The sequence below is a fragment of the Dendrobates tinctorius genome, unplaced genomic scaffold, assembly GCF_039654945.1.
Source record: "Dendrobates tinctorius isolate UK_male_01 unplaced genomic scaffold, ASM3965494v1 ptg000164l, whole genome shotgun sequence".
In the NCBI taxonomy this organism is placed as follows: Eukaryota; Metazoa; Chordata; class Amphibia; order Anura; family Dendrobatidae; genus Dendrobates; species Dendrobates tinctorius.
In genome coordinates, this window is record NW_027361831.1 from 2,226,697 (window position 1) to 2,246,497 (window position 19,801).

At 46.1% G+C, this 19,801-nt stretch overlaps 1 long non-coding RNA gene across 1 annotated transcript; it reads right to left on the bottom strand.

Moving 5' to 3' along the window:
* Positions 1-11: 11 nt before the first annotated feature.
* Positions 12-18,140, bottom strand: LOC141052919 (uncharacterized). The gene is made up of 3 exons (XR_012220924.1): positions 17,628-18,140; positions 192-429; positions 12-110 (listed from the first exon to the last, which is right to left on the bottom strand). It is a non-coding gene; the product is annotated as an uncharacterized lncRNA (long non-coding RNA).
* Positions 18,141-19,801: the final 1,661 nt, after the last annotated feature.

Consider the following 19,801-nt stretch of genomic DNA (forward strand, 5'->3'; position numbering starts at 1 on the left):
CTCTCCATCTACCTGATGATCCGGAGGAACATCGGGATTTTCTTGTTTACAGTCCTGTGAAAGAAGAGGACGGGGACATCTCTCTGGTGTTGTCCTATTATTGGAGAGATCTGGAGGAAACACATACAGAGACTGAATTCACTCTTAACATACAGAATTATAGGCTGTGTGTATTTAGCCCTGTCTATTACCTGGAGATGTGGGGGGCTGGGGAACCTCCATCATGACGTCCTTGTACAAATCTTTGTGTCCTTCTAAATACTCCCACTCCTCCATGAAGTAATGTATGGTGACATCCTGACACGTTAAAGGAACTTGACACGTACAATGATACTGTCTTCTCCAAGATCCCCTGATAGGGCTACTGATTAACAATAAGGGTAACAGGTTCATCGGGACTCACCAGGAAATAAGAGACTGGCAGGGAACCTAACCAAATAAAACATATATTTTAGGCCACAGAAACAAGCAGTGTCTCCCTCGGAGTCGGCAGCTAATTGTTTCTCATCTTCCATAACGCTAATTCTCGTCTCATTTACCGGCACTGTAATCGGCATTAGCAATACTGCAGGAGATATTCATTACACGTGACATGAGGAATAACTACTTCATGGTGAGGACATCTTCATCTTTTACTATGGTTCTGGATAATATATCTGGCCAGAGTCCGTCACTGACTACAACACCACCGGTCGCCTGTATGAATGTTTCCTGTGCTCCCCCGGATATAATCTTGTCGTGTCAGATCAGACAGATGTAGTCTGTGTTACATAACCAACATCTCTTTAATTGCTAATTCTCATCTCATTTACCGACCCTGGAATCGGCATTAGCAATACTGCAGGAGATATTCATTACACGTGACATGAGAAATTACTTCATGATGAGGATGACATCTTCATCTCCTACTACAGCTCTAGAAACATATCCAGCCAAAGTCCATCACTGACTCCATCACCACATGCATGAATGTTTCCCGTGTTCCCTGGGCTGTAATCTTTTTTCGTGTCCGATCAGGCATATGACGTCTGTGTTACACAGCTGACATCTATGTGTAAGTGCAGCAACTGGAGCTAGCTCCGATCACTGCAATTTAATTGTTTAAATATTGTCATTGACTGTGTGCTGGTGAATATCTTCTAACTGCCATGTTCGCCCTCCTGTGAAGCTCAGTCACGGGCTTTTCTTTATGGGAGAAGCGTGATTTTTCTATCAATATATCCTATAATTGGAGACTTAGAAGGTAGGGGAGAGGCGGGATGATGGGAGCTGATCACACATGTTCTGCAATACAATAGTAATGCAGTATATAGTATAAGACCACAGGATCCAGTTCCCTAGGGCGGCCACAAAATAAAGTACAAAGTTGAGGAAAAGAACAGACATTATATACATAAAAAACCACTTCCCTTTCTCCGCTTCCAAAATGAAGAAAATGAAAATAAACAGATAATCATATTTGGTATCGAAAAAGTACAATTTATTAAAATACAAAATTAGTTAACCCATAAATGCCTGAATGAGAAAAAAAATTGAAATGCAAGAGTTACAGAACCCCCCAGCACCCCGAATAGGAGATGCATGTATGATAGGTGCAATGTGAGATGCAATGTGAGATGCATACCCCTAATGCAGCAACCAACTGGCTGCGACCCCTGGGCAGAGGTAAATGAGATATCCCACTTCTGACCTCCCCCAACCTTTGTAAATCTCATGGCAAATGATCGGGGGTCGCCGGCCACCTGCGGCTATTGCAATGTGCGTCTGGCGTCTTAATTGGAGCCTGTTATCTACTGGCCCGACACATATTGATTGTCCTGTCCTCTGTATGTATATATATTCTGAGACCGGTGAGTAAAATATTGTCACACTGGAAATACGTGGAGAAGCAGTGATCTTTTATATGTTCCCATGTTACAAAGCCTTTCGAGCCAGCGTCCTTCATCCAGAAGTGAGGAAAAGCAGAGTGGACCTCCTGAAACACGGGGTGGTAATGTAAGAGGTATTACAGCAGAGAAGACCCCGTTACAGCAAGTATTACCATTTTTGATCACTGCATTATTTCAAAAACTGGGAAAAACATTACATTCAAAATATCTAAGCCCTCACCCAATGTCCTGGATGGAAAATTACAAAAAAGTTGCTGGTCACAAGTTCTTATTCAAATATTTAGGTTATTCAAAACTCCTACAAGTTTTTCACAAAATAACATACAACGGCACAAGTGCAACTTTCTAAACAAAGTAATAAGGACCGATTTTACATTTTGAGGTGCTGGAATAGATTTTTATATGGAACTACATTCAGAACTAATACAAATATTTCCACAGAAAGCAAATTTCTGATAAAGTTTTGTAGATTGAAGAATTATTTTTAAAAAAAGTTATGGTTTTTGAACAGGATAAGGAAAAAAAAAAGGAAAACTCAAAAAATAGTGATGAGCAAGCATACTCGGTAATGCTCGGTACTCGCCTGAGCATCGCTGTACTCGCAGTACTCGGCGAACGTCGAGTATTTCTGGGATTGTTAGGCGGGAGTTCAGGTCCCCGCCCTGCATGTTTGCCGCTCTTTAGAGCACCAATCAGCATACAGGGATTGTCTGCCATGCACTGTAATGCTGCAGCCATGTTGGTTGTGGCATTGCAGTGATTGGCTGGCCGTACAGCGTCATCAAGTCTATATCAGACCAGGCACCGCCCTGCTCGTCACAGTCAGCTCTGGAATCACCTGTGTAGGGAGAGTTGCTGCAGCAATAGGGACAGAATAAGTTGGGTATCAGTTAGGGTGGGTATACCATTGTTGAATCTATAAATCCAGGTAAACCAACAGTCCTTCTAAGGACTAATTACGGGGTATATAGATTGTAGTGCTAGATAGGCAGGGAGTGTATGTGGGTATACAGATATCACTGCTAGGCAGGCAGGCATTATATTTGGCATACTTCATTGCATATGTCAAGAAGGCCCATTCCATTACTGCCTGCTGCTGCCAATTACATATATTGAAGGTATATACATAGCCCCAGGTATCAGTGGCCAGGAATTTTTTTTTTTGCATCTTAATCTTGATTATTTTATTCAAAAGCAATCCACAGCACACTTTTTTTTCTCCATTTTCTTGTTGACACTGCAGAATACGGCCAGATCCGCTTTATAGTACAGCGTGAAAATCCAGCTATTTTAAATGGGTTTGCCCATCCCAGCCATCACATCAATGTGCGCAGAAAATTCTGCCATTTTTGCGGTACTGTAAAAAATTTTTGGAGTGTCTTATACAATTTTCTTGACACCATTTTGCTGCCAAAAAATATTTGGCTACAGGGCAGATATTATCCACGGGATTTTGTCCGCCACACAGATCGCATATCATTGCGGTCAAAATTGTGCCATTTCAGGCCTCCATAGAATTGTTTTTGTTGCGTCTAAACCTACTGATTGACACAGTTTACTGGCAAAAAAAAAAAATACAGGCCAGATTTTTGAAAGTGTGGTATCTCCTTGACATGCCTCATCTATCTGTGGGCTAAAAATTGTGGCATTTCAGGCCTCCATTGAGCTGTTTTGCTGTGTTCTACCCTAGTTAGTGACACTATTTTGCTGTAAAAAAAATAAGACAGGCCACATGGTATCTCCGTCACACGTCTCACCTATCTGTGGGCTAAAAATTGTGGTATTTCAGGCCTATATTGAACTGTTCTCGCTGTGCCTTTGGCTAGTTAGTGACACTATTTTTCTATTTTTTTTTTGTTTAAAATACAGGCCAGATATTTGAAAGTGTGACATCTCCTTCACATGCCTCATCCATGTGTTGTCTAAAAATTGTGGCATTTCAGGCCTACATTGACCTTTTTTTGGTCTGTCTTAGTTATTGACACAATATTATTGTGGAAAAAAAAAAAAAATACAGGACAGATATTTTTAAGTGGGGTGTATTCGTCACACGGCTCACCTATCTGTGGTTTAAAAAATGTGGCATTTGAGGGCTCCACCAAGATGGTGAGCGGCGATGACGCCATAATTAGTGACACCAGCCCACTTCTCTGTGTTATGAAATGCTCTCTGCTCACAATCAAAGAGGATGCATTGCAGGCAGAGAGTGATGAGACGGAGCAAGGAACCATAAAGGGTGATTACACACAGCCCAGCCTCATCTCATCCCAAAGTGGATTGGGTGACAATGAGAAAGAGGAGGAGGAGGCAGAACAGGAGCTACTTTCATGTGCTCTAGACAGTACTACAAGCACAACTGTCATACCGTCTGTTCAGTCTGGATGGCCTGAGGACAGGGAGGAGGAGGAGCGCATGGTCAGTCATCCTCTTGAAGAGGACACAGAAGTCTTGCCTGTTAGCAATCTGGCACACATACAGTGCCTTGCGAAAGTATTCGGCCCCCTGGAACGCTTCAACCTTTTCCCAGTGTCAGTGTTGTCCTCCTTCTCCTGATCCAGCACCACTAGATCACCATGGTGACCGTGGTCCATGATGCAACGCAAGTTTATTGTGTTAATGGGTGTTTCTGATGTCAGTAAAAAAAATGTATACACATTATGTTGATGTGTACCCCCCAGGGGGAAATGTTTGCCAGCCCATACAATTAGTGTATGAGCATTACAAATATAGGAGACATGCTTTTTTTATAATGGGATTTTTTTTTACAAGGCCCTCCCCCACGTTTCTTCCAAGGGGGATTGAGGTACATGCAAATTTGGGCAGGCCTTGCATTCACTGCATAGCCAAACAGTATGGGAGATCCAGCTCATAATAATGGGAACTGTAGGGGTTGGTCAGCTGCTTCAACAATGCAAATTTCAACTTTTGGGTCTTCATCCTCAACACAGAGATTCTGCACTGCAGGTTCTTCAGCTTCAAAACTGAAATTCTCCACTGCAGGTTCTCCAGGCTCAACACTGCAATTCTCCACTGCTAGCTCTTCATCCTCATCACTGCAATTCTCCATTGCCATGTGTTCTTTAGCCTCACCACTGCAATTCACCAATGGAGGTTCTTCAGTCTCAACACTGCAATTCACTGCAAAGTCAAACAATATGGTAGTACCAACTTCCTAATAGTGGGAAGTTTGGCTTCCTGTGGCCATCCACTACGTCCATTCAAAGGGTTATTGGGGTGCGTGTAGCTTTGGGGCAGGCCAGGCCTTGCAATAAATACATTGGCAAACAGTATGGGACTATCAAATTTATAATAATGGGAACTTTGGTTTCATGTGGCCATGCAGTACGTTGGTTCAAAGAGTTAGTGGGGTGCGTGTAAGTTTGTGGTGGGGCAGATCTTGCATTCACTTCATGGGCAAACTGTATGGGAGACCAACTTTCTTACAATGGAAACATTTTTTCATTAAGTCCTCCAGTAAGTCTCATCAAAGGGGTATTGGGGTGTGTCCTAATTTTTGGCAGCCCAGCCACTCACTGCATAGGCAATAACAGTATAGGATACCCACTGTTTAATAATGGGTACAGCAAAGCATAGTCAGCTGATGGCCCATTAAGAATATTAAATGCAGCCTGATGCCCCTATAAAAATAGGCTTTGTAACTTTCAGAGTTCCTCCTTCATAAATGAAACAGGATGTGTCTGATGATGTGTCACACACCACATGGCCAGATAAAGTTGTTAAATGTTACAATGACATTTACCTGTGAATGCATTTGTATTGGTCAAAAGCAATGCTAAAGTTGAAAAACGCATCAAAAACGCTTTGTGTGAACATACCCCAAGTGGTGGAGGAACATTTTTTTGGGTGGTTATTTATTTTGCCTTACATACAAATCATTACCCTGGAAAGTATGTTACTTAACATATTCCCCAGGAAATTCCATTTTGGTTTCAGTTTTTTCAGCAATATGATATTTCAGTTTTTCTTTTTTAGTAAATTTGCAAAAATTTCTACATTTGTTTTTTTTCAGGGTGTCCATTAATGAGAAAAAAAATGAACTTTTTTTAATTTACCACAAATGGCTGAAATGAAAGAATGAAAAATTATTGCACACACACCTCACTGTACCCTACATAAAGCAGCCAGTATGTGAGCTGAAAAGTTACCTGAAGTTGCATTTAGGGCAGGAGCTGGTGTTGTGCTTGGTCACCATGTCCTGTGAGAAGTCTGTCCCTTCACAAAGCTGCCAGTGCAGACTTTGAGGGCATGGTGCGTAAGGTAACACAACCATGAGGACTCATCACTACAGAGGAGAGCACGCCCGGTGCTGCCCCAGGGGAAGAGAAGAGGGAGCATTTTGAAGGTCAGGTATGTGATGAACACAGTCACAGTCACTTGCTTCAGAGCGGTAGATGGCCGATCACACTTTCAGGGCTGGAGCGGGTGGAGGAGGCAGAACCAACTGCAGTTTATATTGAAAGTGAAAGTAGTCAGGCAGCCTCCTCCTCTGTCCTCCCTCCTGAGTCCTGCAGCTCTTCTCTGTTATCTTCTCACACAGTGACTCATACTGACAAACAGGATTGTGGGATCCATGTTATCTGACTGCAAGGCGGCTGCCGCCCTCTGTCTCCCTGCCACCTGAGGCCAAATACTCAACTGGCCTCATTATAGGTGGGTCCCTGGTCCCCAAACCCTTTCCAATATTTACACTGTCCCCTCATACTGTCCCCACACACTATGCTCCACCGTACAGATCCCTCACACTGCTCCTGGGACAGATCAGCACTGGAGACCAATTAGACAGACGGATCCCTTGTGGCTTCTCACTGCCCTGGAGTGACAGGTCTCTTTCTGCATGCCTGTATAGGTAGAGTCCTGTCACTCAAGGGAAGCGGAATGAAGCAGCGTTTCAGAGTTAAATATATAAGACTGATATACTCACTACAGTAGTGCCAAACATGTATGGTAACTGCAGTTTAGGTACACTGTGGGGCTCAGCAGGTAGCAGGGGCAATTGGAAACACAGATTTTGGTGGACTTGTTATTGGAATTGATGGGTGTAAAAGAAATGGTTAAAATCTTTTTTTTTTCAGAATATAGTTGTTTTTCTGTAGTTATCATCTGTGTCTCCATAAGCATTCTTTTTTTTACTAAGACTGAGCAATGGTTGACTTTGACCAGATGAGAGTCTTTGGATGCACAAAGTCTCCTTTTTCTTAGAATTTTCCATTCCATTAGGGCAGCACGGTGGCTAAGTGGTTAGCACGGCAGCCTTGCAGTCCTTGGAGTCCTTGGTTGAAATCTCACCAAGGACAACTGTGGCGCCCCCAGGAGTATGGTCGCCACAGTGGCATTGCCTTCCTCCAGGGAGGGTGATGTCAGGCTTGGAAGCAATGAAGGGTCTCTCTAGCAGTTAACCATGTCATGCAACACAGTTATCACTCCGGGCCAGCAGAATTGGTGGAGGAGTGCTCTCTGAGGGCCAGGAAGGGGAGTGGGAAGATAGTGTGAGGAGGCCGAAGTGTGTAGACGTGTGGAGAGAAGCTGGAGGTTGAGCTGAGGATAGAGAGCTCCCTCCTATGATAGTGCAAGATCTGGAGCCTGGTCTCCACGGTTGCATGGATACTGAAGGTCCTGCATTAGAAACCAGAGGCGTAGGAAGCTGTAAATGCTCTATTTCCACCTAAGACTCAGAGGCACAACAGCGACGGGTGAGCCAAGAGAGATAGAGGGCTACAGCTGTCTGCCATACGATGTAGTTCTAAGAGAAGATAAGAAGGAGGAACTTCAGTGTTACACAGTACTGCATGTACCTCAACTACGCGCTAAGAAGGAGACTACACAACCTGTCTGCATAGAGAGATTCCTGAGTTGCTTCCAGGCTAGCCTGCTCTTGTGCCATCTGTAATCGGGACCCTGGACTGCATTTGCCAAGTAAAGGTAAAGAAACTGCACCCTGTTGTGTCCTTGCCTTCTTCCTACAAACTCTCCGGCACTGCTACATCCTCGTGCCAGACACTGCACCCTCGTCCCCAACACCAATCTACACTGCCCTGGAAAGACTAGTACGGAATGTAGGAGTAAAAGGGAACAGAGGACGTGGGTTAGAAGAGAACTCTGCCTAGAAGTTCTAAGCACAAGGCCGGGGCCCGGTCCCCGAGGTTGTATTGACACTAATGGTTCTGCAGCAGACACCAGTGGAGTAGTGGGCTGTAAATGCACTACTCCCATCTCAGACTTGGGGCACAACAGCAACTTGGATAGTGAGCCGGGACTTAGGAGTAAGGAGTCCCCGAAGCAGGCTACAGCTGTCTGCCGTACAAGTATAGTTCTTGGGTACATCTGTCAGGAGGAACTCCAGTGTAACTCAGTACTAGGAGATCTTCACACTTAAAGATGCTATAGAGGAGATGTTCAGAAAGGCACATGTTGGCGGAGTGTTGGAAGGGAGCGTCCTATCTTGCCTGGAGGTCGACTGATTCCCTGACCCGGAGGACACAGCACGGAGGCAGGCACCTGTGTGTACTACAGACTATGAGCAAAGCTTTGGAACTACAAGCCCTGGTGTTCTCCAGTCATTCCTGCGCCAACACACCTGGTACCGCTACATCTGGGTACTAGCTTCTACACTGCCTGCGCCTCTCAGCTACCCCTACATCTACACTGCCCTGGGACTACAGCTCCACCTGTGGGGAGCTTCACCATCTTGGCTGCAACACACCACCAGCCCCAGAGGATCTGCATGCAGCGTCGGCTTAACATCCTCCTTGCCGAACACCACAGGTGGCGTCACAAACTATTCTATTTCATTGTTCTTTCACCCACTTTTGCCATGGAGCCCCAGGGCCACGGACCGGGTCGTGGCTTCTGTGACAACTCCCTTTGAGAGCAACGGGCCCGGTGCCAAGTACCCCGATAGCCCTGGCGGGCGCTCCATATACACATGTGTGTGTTTGTGTAAGGATGTGAAGAGGAAGAAGAGCCAAAAAGGGGTTACCTCTCATGCTCCATGTCCGGAACCACCTAGCCAGACAGCAGGGTTGCCAGGGGAAACACTTTCTGGCTTGTACCGACTGAACCAAGTGACCGTGGGGGACAGTGACCAAAGGGAAAGAGTGGTGAACAGGAAGCTGTGCAGGGTGAGGGCGCGAAAGCAGAGCGTGCGGCACAAAGTTCAGGCAGCAGCACGCGCTCCCAGAGAGAGAGAGAGAGAGAACTCCCTGTCAAAGGACAGAGACTGAAGGACAAAGAGTGCCGTATGTGAGTACGTGGACTCGGTAGCCTCTGTGACTAGAGGAGACTTCCCCTATGACAGTGCAGAGACAGTTACACGAGCGTGCAGTCCCAGGAACCGTAGTGACAAGCCGGAGTCCCAGAGTGTGTTAAAGAGACTTCATATTGTGCGCAGCATCGTTCCTGCAGAGAGACAGACAGGGCATCATACAGAGACTCAGAGCAGGGGAGCCTCAGGTTTGCATTGTCTCCCTGCTTTAACCCCTGGAGGTCCCAGCTTCATTCAGAATAGAGACTTTAGAGACTGCATGTGCCGCTGTTGTCTGTGCCAACGTGGGAGAAGTAGACTCTTCAGTCAAGCTTTCCCAGGACTGCTAAGTTATAATTATCTTAGTTTAACCGTTTCAACGCTGCATCACTGTTTTATTGTCTTCTTCAGTTCCATTGTGCTGTTTTACACTGTCACATTTAAGCCCCTTACTGCTCCTCCCTGCACGGAGAGAAAAATCCCTGTAAATTAACCTTTAACTCTTGGTCTGTCTCGGATCCGTGGTGACACCTTCAGAATCTGCAGTTTATTACATTTGTGTTCATTCCACACTTGCCTAGTACCCCACTTTGTCTAAAACCAGCCGTGACCATACCTCCCAACTTTTATAGACCAGAAAGAGGGACAAACCATGTGGCTGCAACCTGTGGATTATTTTTTGTTCCTTCACAGGCACAGCAGTCAGAACTTTCTCATCTTCATGTATCACCACTGTACGACGTCTAGCTTTTTGGTGTCTGTTGTAAGGCCATGTTCAAATGCTGTGTTTTTTGTTTTCCGTAGGATCCGCACCAAACTACACAATAACAATCTGCTCTGATTAATAATTTTATGCCTTTCCTCCTATTTGATGCTTTTTTGGTGCAAATTTAAAGCAGTGTTTTTAATGTGCTTTTTAATGTACAGAAAAGCTTTGGGTCTGCGTTTTCTTACATTTTTTTTTTTAACTCCACATAGAAGTCTATAGAGCGGGGGGGGGGGGGGGGGGGGCAATTAGTTTCCCCAAGGGGCCACATGAGAGACTGATTGTTGAAGGCCAAAGCAATAGGCTGAAATTAATTCTGTTCTTTAGTAATATTAACATATTACTTATCTATTCTATTATTTCTAAACAATGTTTTTGGCTGATTACTTTGTATCTCTGTTCATACTGCACCCACACACAAATGATACACCATTTGAAAGGTAAACTAGCCCCCTTGCAGTTAAAACATTAATTTTCATAAACCTGCAGTAAGGAAAAATGACCTGCAGGTGGCACAGTACCCCAAAGCACACAACCAGACATCACAAACAAATCCAAACATTTGCCTTGGGGGATTTCCAGCTTGCCAAACTGCTTGCCCAGCCTATTTTAGCCAAATTGGAGGATTGCACACTTCACTGCAGGTGAGGTACATAAGCAAACACATTTGTAAACATGCACTGCCTATTGAATTGCGCACTTGCTCCGTTCAAACTCCACCCACACAAATGATACACCATTTGAAAGGTCAAATTACCTGCAGGTGGCAGTACACTACCCCAAAAGCACACTGCCACAAAGCTGCTTACAGACATCACAAGCAAATCCAAAAATTTGCCGTGGGGTTTTTCCAGCTTGCTCAAGTGCTTGGCAGCCTATTTCAGGCGCATCGGAGGATTGCACACTTTACTGCAGGTGAGTCACATATGCAAACACATTTGTATACATGCACTGCTTTTTCACTGATACTTCGCCCCACACACACAAATGATACACCATTTGAAAGGTAAACTTGCTCCCTTCAGCAAGAAAAGAGCGAAACAAACCACACATTCATGATTTTATCACTAAATACAGTTTAAACATTCATTTTCATAAACCTGCAGAAAAACACAATGACCTGCAGGTGGCACCTCAACTGGAAGACATTTTTTGGCCTCTACCTAAACCAATTTATTGTATTACCAATCTACATATATAAACACCTGTCTGTGTTCATCATCTCATGAAATACATTTACACTTGACCAGCTTCCTTTTTCTGAAATTGCCTGCACCCCCGACGACCAATGTGCGAAAATTTCGCACAGGCCAAGCTAGTAATTATATATTAATAGTATCACTTATTATTGAGCAGAATTCATATCCCCCATATATAGTATAAACCCACACACAGCTCGTTATGTTCAGTATGAGCCCCCGCACAGCCACAGCCCCCCCTATATACAGCATGAGCCCCCACAAAGCTTCAACCCACCTATAAACAGTATGAGACTGAAACAACCCCCTATATACAGTACACGGCCCCCTGTCTAGCATCGCTATACACAGTACACGGCCCCCTGTCTAGCATCTCTATACACAGTACACGGCCCCCTGTCTAGCATCTCTATACACAGTACACGGCCCCCTGTCTAGCATCTCTATACACAGTACACGGCCCCCTCTCTAGCATCTCTATACACAGTACACGGCCCCCTCTCTAGCATCTCTATACACAGTACACGGCCCCCTCTCTAGCATCTCTATACACAGTACAAGACCTCCTACAGCATCTCTATACACAGTACAAGACCTCCTACAGCATCTTTACATAAAGTACACAACCTCATATAGCATCACTATATACAGTACACGACCTTATATAGCATCTCTATATACAGTACAAGACCTCATATAGTATCTCTATATACAGTACATGACCTCATAGCATCTCTATATACAGTACATGACCTCATATAGCATCTCTATGTACAGTACAAGACCTCATAGTATCTCTATATACAGTACATGACCTTGTAGTATCTCTATGTACAGTACAAGACCTCATATAGTATCTCTATATACAGTACAAGACCTCATATAGCATCTCTATATACAGTACATGACCTCATATAGCATCTCTATATACAGTACATGACCTCCTATAGCATCTATATACAGTACATGACCTCATATAGCATCTCTATATACAGTGCATGACCCCATATAGCATCTCTATGTACAGTACATGACCCCATATAGCATCTATATACAGTACAAGACCTCATATAGCATCTCTATATACAGTACATGACCTCATATAGCATCTCTATATACAGTAAATGACCTCATATAGCATCTCTATATACAGTACATGACCTCATGTAGCATCTCTATAAACAGGCACACATACTCGCCTCTCTCCTGTTCCCCCTATGCTCTGCTCTGGTCTCTGGTGCTCTGGGTCTCCACACAGCAGATGTGATGTAGTGACATCATCACGTCATCTGTCTGAGTTGCACATGCTTATTGGTAGAAGTAGGAACTGGTGGCTCCATCCTCCACCAATGGATCCACTGCTGTCTGCATCCTGCAGATGTAGATATTGGTGATATTGGGACATGGGCTGCAGGGGGCGAGGACACGGGGAGACCCACATGTCAGCCCTTCAGCTGTCTCGGTTAGTGGGCTGCACTTTGCCCAGATCTGCTCTACAGAGAAACAAAACACAAAAATTGCACATGACACACCCACCAGGGCCGTTGGGGTTCTTGGAACCAGGTCAGACAGTTCCTTGGGGAAGTCGACTCAGTGGCCCTGGCTGTGCAGTAAAATGGGACATATGCACGGTATATGGGATTTAACGTGGCGCGACCTGTGGTGTTCGACAACAGATGGCAGACGCTGCTAAAGGAGACCGCTGGGATTGATGGTGATGCAGCTGGGATGGTTCAGCTCCCCACAGGTGGAGATGGGCCCCAGGGCTACCAGTTCCGTTTTTGAAAGGCTTCGTGTACGTTGTGGTGCAGGACTCAGGGCGCAAGAGATCACTGGAGGACACAAGGGCTGAAGTTTTCCTTTACTTGATGGTTGATAGTACAGACTGGGGCACTGGTAAAAGATCATAATGGAGAGCTGGGCAGTCTGGAAGCAATTTTGGATACACATGTCCAGGTAGGTACGGAGGCCTTCCTTCTGCGCTGTCCTCCCTTTTTCCTTGCTGCCTAACAGCTCACACTCCTGCTGCTGTCTCTCTGTTTTTAAAAAACAAACTATTGCCTGCATGGCAGGCAGCTCGAGCCTATCACAGGTGATGCTCCTTTGTGTCGGCTCCAGGCTCTGGTATTCTGCTGTGCCGCCAGGTATTAGATAGGGCCAGGATAACTGCCGGGACATCAGTACTCGCCCAACCACGGACTCCGGTATCCGGTTCCTGGCGCTCAGCTCTGGCGCGAGTTTAATCACAGCACCACTCGCCAGGTTCTGCTCGACTTCTCTCCTACTGACACCTGGTAAAGGAACCCCTCCTTGCGAAGGGAGGCAACGCCACTGTGGCAACTGGACTCCTGGGATGCCACACACAGTGGGAGAAGCTTTCATGAAATCACATCCACTTGCCTTGGACAGATAAATGCAGCAGAATGTTTGTACAAAAAAGCAGCAGAAAAAAAGCAACATTTACACTACATGTGAACACGGCCTAATTGTCTAAGCAAAGTGGGTGTGATTCCATGAAAATTCCTGCATTGCTTCGTCTAGAGACGCCGCTGACCTGTGCAGTTCTGGGGCATTTTCTCTATAGATTCCTATGTGAAGACTGAAAAATAAAATCCACCGCTGTATTGTTAGTGCAGAAGCCAAGCTGTTCTGTGCTATTAATACGCTGCTTCACATCTGCACCAACATTAGAGGAAAAGACACAAAAAGAGGAGTTAACATTCCCCCAAAATTCAAGAATTAACGCAGCAACAAAGGAAAACAGCATTTACCTGCCGAGATCTCAGAACTAATGCACAAGATGCAGCAAAGCCATATAATAAAGATGGCGGCAACACAGGAGCAAAATACTGAGGAGACAACCACTCCCAGCCTGCCGACTCATGGAGGGGGATTGCTTAGGCCTGTTTCACACTTCAGTTTTTTCTGTCAGTTAAAATCCGCCAAAATAGCGGAAAACGGATCCGCAGGCGGAGTGACAGAAACGGGGGTCAGCGGATGTACAGATCCGCTGAAGGGAGAGAGGGCGAGAGATTTTTTTTTTCCCCAGCAGCCAGACAGAAATGCAGTTTAAATCCGGAAATAGTGGATCCGGACACCAAAAAAAGCGTTACATGGTCCGTCCGGGCCGCTGATTTTAAATCGGCAGATCTTGACTGATAGTCACAAACGGAAGTGTGAAACAGGCCTTAGGAGTAACAACCTACCAATACCTCATATATATATATTGTATTTAGGTTTTTGCACGATAATTTTATTCCGGGTGCAGCCGAGCCCATCAATGTTGGCCTTGTAAACTCGGGTGTCTGTCCTCATGGGGTGCACTTATATAGCGCTGGGCAGTCGCCTAATCTAATAGTATGGGTGTCACTAATAGGTTGTAAGCCAGACACACTGCGCCACCTATGTGTGACCAGCGCCCTATACAAGCCTTTTTGTGTGCAATTTTAACCCCTTCATGACATGACCTCTCTTTACTTCATATGCTACGTCCCCAACTTTAATGTGGGGTCCGGCGATGAGCCGACATTATTCCCTGCACGACAGCTGATTTATACTCATATTAAACTGTGCGCATGGGGCAAGGAGGAATTGTAGGAATATTCACCTCATCCAGGATGATGAGAACCAGCACAGTCCTGCATAAACCAAGGGCTGATACTGGGTAATGGGGGACCATTAGGCTGGAGTCACACTAACCTGCGCAAAATACGGTCAGTATTTTACATGCGTAATACGGATGACAGACCCCTAAACAGTGCTCCGTATGTCATCCGTAATCAAGGTGTGGTCGCGTATTTTGCGCATGTCAGCATCCGTATGTAATCCGTGTGGCATCCGTATACCGAGATTTTCTCGCAGGCTTGCAAAATGGACATATAATGGAGCCCTATGACAGTTTTAATAAAGAAATGAAAGAATAGATATAGACACATAGAATGCATATATATATATATATATGCATTCTATGTGTCTATATCTATTCTTTCATTTCTTTATTAACCCTGTCAGTGTGAGTTTACTGTATAGCGCACTGAATTGCCGGCTTTGCTAAAAGACACCTGGTGCGTATTTCTCGCAAGTCACACGTGTGGTCCGTGTGTAATCCGTATTTTTTGCGCACCCATAGACTTGCATTGGCGTACTACGGCCGTAGTACGCTGACAATCGCAGCATGCTGCGAGTGGCACGGAGCGTAGGATACTGAGGAGAAATATACGGCTGGTGCGAGTGACCCCATAGAAAATCATTGGTCCATGTCTAATGCGTGCTTTTTGCGCCTCTCACTCTCCCGTATTCCTCGCCAGTGTGACCCCGGCCTTATACTGTGTGTGGGGGGATGGTGGTACTGTGGGACCATTATACTGTGTGTGGGGGGATGGCGGTACTAGGGGAACATTATACTGTGTGTGGGGGGATGGTGGTACTGGGGGAACATTATACTGTGTGGGGGGATGGCGGTACTAGGGGAACATTATACTGTGTGTGGGGGGATGGCGGTACTGGGGGAACATTATACTGTGTGTGGGGGGATGGCGGTACTGGGGGAACATTATACAGTGTATGGGGGGATGGCGGTACTAGGGGAACATTATACTGTGTGTGGGGGGATGGCGGTACTGGGGGAACATTATACTGTGTATGGGGGGATGGCGGTACTGTGGGAACATTATACTGTGTATGGGGGGATGGCGGTACTGGGGAACAATATACTGTGTGTGGGGGATGGCAGTACTGGGGGAACATTATACTGTGTGGGGTATTTCAGTACTGGGGGAACATTATACTGTGTGGGGGGAGATGGTGGTACTGTAGGAACATTATACTGTGTGGGGGGGGATGGCGGTACTGGGGGAACATTATACTGTGTATGGGGGGATGGCGGTACTGGAGAACATTATACTGTGTGTGGGGGATGGCAGTACTGGGGGAATATTATACTGTGTGTGGGGGATGGCGGTACTGGGGGAACATTATACTGTGTGTGGGGGATGGCAGTACTGGGGGAACATTATACTGTGTGGGGGGATTTCAGTACTGGGGGAACATTATACTGTGTGGGGGGAGATGGTGGTACTGTAGGAACATTATACTGTGTGGGGGGATGGCGGTACTGGGGGAACATTATACTGTGTGTGGGGGATGGCGGTACTGGGGGAACATTATACTGTGTATGGGGGGATGGCGGTACTGGGGGAACATTATACTGTGTGAGGGGGATGGCAGTACTGGGGGAACATTATACTGTGTGTGGGGGGATGGCAGTACTGTGGCAAAATTATACTATGTGCGGGCATGGCTTTACTATGGAAATATACTGTGTGTGGGGGCCAAGAAAGCGGCGCTGTACTATGTGAGTAATACGTGTTTCCTTTTTCATGTCAATCTTAATTGGCTCAAATGAATAGGAACAAAATAAAAGATAAAAATAAAAGATATTATTCTTAAATAATGGCAACACAAAAATACGCTCAATTGTCTCAGTACAAAAGGTGTTGATGCCCCTGCACCCAGTAATGGGGAATCTCCAGCACCTACCTCCACCTGCAGAGCCGCACTCCACATATATGGCTGCTCTGTGCGCACAGGACCTGGGATTGTGTCATGTGATCGATACAAGAAAGCTCAGAGCCCGCTCCCCGCACTATGAGGCCTTATTCACACGATGAATATTCGGCAAGTTTTTTACCTCAGTATTTGTAGGCCACAACCAGGAATGGGTAACATAGTTATTAAGGTTGAAGTAAGATTTTAAGTCCATCCCATATCCTATCCTAACATGTTGATTCAGAGGAAGGCAAAAAAAACCCATGTGGCAAACAGTAAGCTTCACATTGGGGAAAAAAATTCCTTCCCGACTCCACATACGGCAATCAGACTAGCTCCCTGGATCAACGCAATATTAAGGAAACTAGTGTATATACCCTGTAATATTATACTTTCAAGAAAGGCATCCAGTCCCTTCTTAAATTTTAGTAGGGAATCACTGATTACAACATCATATGGCAGAGAGTTCCATAGTCTCACTGCTCTTACAGTAAAGAATTCGCGTCTGTGATTATGCTTAAACCTTCTTTCCTCCAGACGTAGAGGATGCCCCCTTGTCCCCGTCACAGGTCTAAGAGTAAAAAGATCATTAGAAAAGTCTTTGTACTGTCCCCGCATATATTTATACATTGTAATAAATACAGAAGTGGTGACGTGTTTCTATTACACTTTTCCTCTGACTGTCCCACTCCTGGTTTTGGCTTACAAATACTGAGGTAGAAAACTCCCCAAATACTCACTGTGTGCATGTGGCCTTATCTGTACAGGTGCAAATACGCTGCGGCCAATATACAGTCATATACACACGGTGTGTCAGCACACTGCGAATAATGAACACATGACCGCCACTATTACTATACACGTATAACACATGAGGGACTTGGGTAATATTTTTGGGGTGATAGACCCGTCTGACCACCACAAGCTGTGTCCAATGTGGAAGGTGCCGGACCCCAGTGACTCACCTCTCTGTGCTTACCAAGGCCTCATATTGGCAGGAGAAGAGATAGGAGCCATGTCTGACTGTGATTAACACCAGTCTGGGGTAAGCTGGGTGGGTAAAGGTGCACAGCTCCGGGGGGCCACACCCGCAGTGTATTAACACAAGAGATCCAAACAAGGACCCACAAACCTCTAGTGGTAAAGTGATATGTAGGTGACCATACACACTGTGCTCATTAGCAAATAGAAACACAGAAAAACACTAAAAAAAAAAAAAGCCGTGTGTGAGGTGGATGGAGAGGAGCAATTTGTTTGTGAAGTGGATGGGGCAGAACCGTGTGTGTGCAAGGAGACCATGGAGGAGCCATTCATGAACTGGGTGGAGCCGTGTGTGTACAAGATGGATGGGGTGGACACATGTGGACAAGGTGGAGCATTGATAGTGTGATGTGGATGGGGCGGAGCCATGTGTGGACAGGGTGGAGCATTGATAGTGTGATGTGCATGGGGCGGAGCCATGTGTGGACAGGGTTGAGCATTGATAGTGTGAAGTGGATGGGGCGGAGCCATGTGTGGACAGGGTGGAGCATTGACAGTTTGACATGGATGGGGCAGAGCCATGTGTGGACAGGGTGGAGCATTGTTAGTGTGATGTAGATGGGACGGAGCCATGTGTGGACAGGGTGTAGCATTGTAAGTGTAATGTGAATGTGGTGGAGCCATGTGTGGACAGGGTGGAGCATTGTTAGTGTGATGTAGATGGGGCGGAGCCATGTGTGGACAGGGTGGAGCATTGTTAGTGTAATGTGGATGTGGTGGAGCCATGTGTGGACAGGGTGTAGCATTGTAAGTGTAATGTGGATGTGGTGGAGCCATGTGTAGAAAGGGTGGAGCATTGTTAGTGTAATGTAGATGGGACGGAGCCATGTGTAGACAGGGTGTAGCATTGTAAGTGTAATGTGGATGTGGTGGAGCCATGTGTGGACAGGGTGTAGCATTGTAAGTGTAATGTGGATGTGGTGGAGCCATGTGTAGACAGGGTGGAGCATTGTTAGTGTAATGTGGATGTGGTGGAGCCATGTGTAGACAGGGTGTAGCATTGTAAGTGTAATGTGGATGTGGTGGAGCCATGTGTAGACAGGGTGGAGCATTGTTAGTGTAATGTAGATGGGGCGGAGCCATGTGTGGACAGGGTGGAGCTTTGTTAGTGTAATGTGGATGTGGTGGAGCCATGTGTGGACAGGGTGTAGCATTGTAAGTGTAATGCAGATGTGGTGGAGCCATGTGTAGACAGGGTGGAGCATTGTTAGTGTGATGTAGATGGGGCGGAGCCATGTGTGGACAGAGTGTAGCATTGTAAGTGTAATGTGGATGTGGTGGAGCCATGTGTAGACAGGGTGGAGCATTGTTCGTGTGATGTGGATGGGGCAGAGCCATGTGTGGACAGGGTGGAGCAATATTAGTCTGATGTGGATGTGATGGAGCCATGTGTGTGTGGCAGGGGCCGGGATTGGAGGGTGGTCCACCGCTTACCACGTCCGGACGACAGACACCAGGCGAAGCAAGGACCAGAGAAAGGCAGAGTTCAGTTATAACAGTTCCGGATTTTATTCGCCGTCCTCCTGACGACCACAACCACGCACCGCAGCTTCTTTACAGTTCTCCATCTCCAGGCCCGGGTACCTGCACCTTTCTTCCAGTCGAAGTTACGTCCTTCACGGATCTTTCGCTGGGGCTGTCCTAGACCAGTCTACCGCCAGCACTTCACCTGCACGAGGTCGTCGTCCAATTGGTACCCCCGGGGCCTCGTCTGTCCTGCAGTCCGTCGGGTCAGGGCCAACCCCCTGACTGTCTCTTTGCTGGCAGTCCCCTGGTCAAGGTCTTCTCTGTTCACCGTCTTCTACCGAGCTCCTCTCGGGGCTAGCCTGCCTGGAACCCCAACCAGTCCTATTTATCCCCTCTCTCACCGGATATTCCCCTCCTGGGTTCCTATCTCCCTGTAGGGTTCTAGCAGGATGCAGTGATGAGTCACGAGACTGGGTGTGGTTTGTGAAAGTAACTTTTATAAACTGTAGCCGCTGGGGCTATATTGAGCAAACAAAAAATATGAACAAAACACCAGTCCATGCAGGAATTCAACAAACCTAACAACTTTCTTGTGGTAAATGTGACTAACCCGGTTGGCCCAGATGCTATA